This window comes from Curcuma longa, chromosome 14, assembly GCF_044706935.1.
Source record: "Curcuma longa cultivar G26 ecotype Majalengka, Jawa Barat chromosome 14, ITB_CL_G26_1.1, whole genome shotgun sequence".
NCBI lineage: Eukaryota > Viridiplantae > Streptophyta > Magnoliopsida > Zingiberales > Zingiberaceae > Curcuma > Curcuma longa.
In genome coordinates, this window is record NC_133874.1 from 2,638,295 (window position 1) to 2,642,027 (window position 3,733).

A 3,733-nucleotide genomic window follows, 5' to 3' on the forward strand; every position below is an offset into this window, starting at 1 on the left:
GCGCTGAGCATTCCGGAATTACCAGTAAATCGATCGGATGCACGGTGGAAACTCAGAACCCAGTTTTTGCCATTCCACAGCTGCTGCCGAGCTCAGTTTGCACCGTAGAGGGTTTCTTCGGGGTTTTTCTGAATTCGAGCAGCTAGCAAATTACCTGAAGACCGCGTGGAAGACTCCAATTGGATCTAAGAGTTTGTTGACACCAAACTAAGGAGAAGCAATCGGAAGAACGGGATGGATGCATTTACTGTTTTCTGTTTCTGTTTCTGATTTTTACAGTTTCAGAATGTTTCTGTTTGGTCTGATTTCTGAAGATTTCATTTAAAATCGAATTCTTAGCAATGGGTACTTGTTAATGGTTAGCTGTGTTAGATTCAACCTTGTTTTAGAGTTTGCATAGCCTAGTTTTATTCTTGATTGCCATCTAAACTGTCCGAAACTCTGATTCCTCATTTGACACTGTTCCGTATCAGAAAATCAGATTTTCTAGCTTAATTCAAAACAGTTAAAACCCATTTGAATGTTGTTATTTGGGTAAGGTTTAGCTGGTGTTTGGATTTGGAATTGTTAGGGTTCAATTAGCTGTTTGTGTTACTGATTTTGGTAAGTTCTGATAACCTTGCTTGTCACTGTTTTTGCCAAATGCTCAACCTGCCGTGCCATTCTATAGGGATAGACTTGCTGAAATTCAATTGTATCTAGCTTTAGGTTTCTAGTTCACGCATTTAGGTTCTATATAGCAGTTCCCATAATTGCATGTCATCACTTTATTTCATTTCATTTTCATTCGCATTTCATTTCAAAAACCTCAAAAACCCCATCATGCTTAGGTTCGATTGATATTTAGGTGTATTTGTTTACATTGCATTCCCTTACTTCCTCACATTTTGCACTTGCATTTCATTCAAAAACACCAAAACCCCCTTCTTTATATTAGAAAACCCAAAAGAACGACACACATAAGTTCAAATTAGACGATTTTCTACTAATCCTTGGAAAAACACGACTCGAGGCCCCTTTACTGCATTTAGTTGAATTAATTGTGGGTTTTCGATATTTAAAATCAATTTGCAACCCTACTCGTGACATCTAATTTAGGGTTTTCAGCAACACACATGAAAGGGGAGAGGAAAGTGGCCGGCGCCCCTATCTCCTCTCAAAACCCTAGCCGCCACCCCTTGGTTCTTCTTCTTCCTCCTCTTTAGGTTTTTCTCTTCTTCCACCGCCCCTTCTATTCTCTCTATTGTGGTGGCCGAACCTCCCCTTGGTGTGGTGGCCGGATCCAAGCTAGGAGACAAGAAGAGACTAAGTTCTAGCAAGAAGAAGAGAAGAGATCCAAAGCTTCATTAGAGGTTGCAGTCCTTGTTCCTGAAGGATCGTTGTCCACCCAACGTTCAGGAAGAAGACAGGAATACAGCGGAAGGCAGCGAGGTCGACGAAAAAGGTTTCCGGTAAATTAATTAATTTTTCCGCAGTTTTATTTACTAGAACATAATTGTAAACCGTAGACAATAATTAGGAATCGGCGATCCTGTAGGATCGATTGACATTGTCTTCCTTATAGACTTTGTCGATTGATCCAAAGGCGGAATCTAAAGTTTTTTGTTCTGTGGGGTTTTATGCTCTTCGGAGCGGATAGGATCCGGATCGCAGAACGGAGATCCAGATCGCCAACAAGAAGTACCATCGAGGAGACAACAAAGGAAGGAGCATTACAATATGACATTGATCACACAAGGATAACTCTCTCGTCTACCTGGATTGTCCCACTACCAACATGAATTTTACTTGTAAATCGTCTTCAACTGTCAGGAATAAAGGGGAATTCAATTTTTTTTTTACTTTAATTTTTTTTTGCTTTCATATTTTTCTTTCATACTTTATACTTTGTTTGGTCTATATAGTATTTGACTTTAATAAAATTCTCCATGTGTGTTTCTTAGTAATACCTTGAGAATCGTAAAAAAATTTTAAATTTGACCATCAAATTTTAAGTCATTGGGCATAATTGAATTCTATACTTGCATGTTATTGACTAGTATGATGATGGAATTTATTTTGAATAATTAATTTTGGTTGTCAAAATTACTTAGAGAGGACTATATGCCTATACTTTATTCTCTTCTTGTGAGATGTGCACTCATGGCATGGAAACACTAGAATTTGCTTTGCTTCTATTTGAAATGACAATATCATAAGCATGTATGAGGGTGATGAAAGATTTTTACGTCACTCTTTGATTTCCTTTTCCATTCACGTTCAACTTTCTCTCATCATCTTTGTTTGATCTTAATTTCATTGGTAGTGTTGGATTGTTCTTGATGAGTTTCATTGTCCGAGAGGGACAAAGTTCTAGGGTGGGGGGAGGAATGTTTATTTGACAAGTCTATAGAATTGTTTTACTCTCACCCCTTCTCTGAATTCTCCATCAGTTGTGATCGACATTTAACGCATAAATTGAGAGAGTAACAAATAATGAAGCTTGGAGTAGGTGTAGTTTTGGTTGAGACAAAACTGTGATGAAGCAAGGGGATTCTGAATGTAAGGAAAAGATCTGCTGGATTACTGCAGAGTTCAGTTTGCTCTTTCCTCTAGTAAATTCTGTCTTCTAGATGACAATATCAGTTCCGCCTTAGAAAATCTATGGATGATATTGATGGCATGGTTTCTCTTGAATGTCTACCGGTCAGTGGTAAGTAATGTTGAGCTAGGTATTGGGGTAGCAATTAGTGTTCACTTACTTCTTCATGAACTTATGTTTCGTGAAATCAAAATCCTTAAATTGGAATTTGAAAGAAATCTGTTCATCTGACTCTGTCAGTGCAGAAAATTTGGGAAAGATCGAATGGAGGGTTGTGCTATTAGACAATCACAAATGAAGCAGGTTGATAGGGTAGTTGCTGGATAAGAGAAGAAAGAAAACAAACAAACAAAAAAAAGAGAGAGAAAAAGACAAGTGAGCTGAAGGAAAAAAAAGTAGTTTGAAGAGTACAGGATATGCTGAAGTTGTAATAGGTATTGAATGAAGCAATGTTGAAGTGATCGTGAACACTGCATTCACCTATACGGTGAAGAACTTTAACTTTGAAAAACTTGGAAGAAAAATCAGAATTGTTGGAAGAGTAGAGAATGGAAGCTGTGTGTATCAACCTCGGCAGTTGCATGCCAAGCCTTCTATAGCTCTCGGATCATTGAGAAACTTGGGCAAAGCTCTCGTGGATGCATTGACAAATGATGTCCTCTCTTTTCAGGTGCTCACAATTCAGAGTTTTGGAATATCATTGAATTCTGAAAAGATGAAACAGAATTCCTTAAGTGGAATTTCTTGGTCAGAATGAATTTGTTGAGGATCAGTCATAGTAGAATATGATACCGAAGTGGTTATACATTGAACATTCAGATCAGGTTACTCAAAAAGAAGAAAAAAAGATATTTTTATCAACAAAATTCAGTGGGACAGATTGATAATTTTGTCAGCATTTTGAATTGGAGCATCTGTTAATTCATTGCCAAATGGTACTCCCTTTCTGATTGAAATTCTTTACGAGTTAAATTGAAGCTATCCAGAATTCTTAATTCTGAAACCATTAGTTTAAGTGCACAGAATTTTAGAATCTAGCTTAATTCTAAAAACATGAAATGGGTGGCTGAATTTTGACAATGCAAAAGCTCTTTGAAGTCTGAACAGTTGGGTTGTAATCTTCAACTTATTAAGGAGTTGTAATTGAATTAG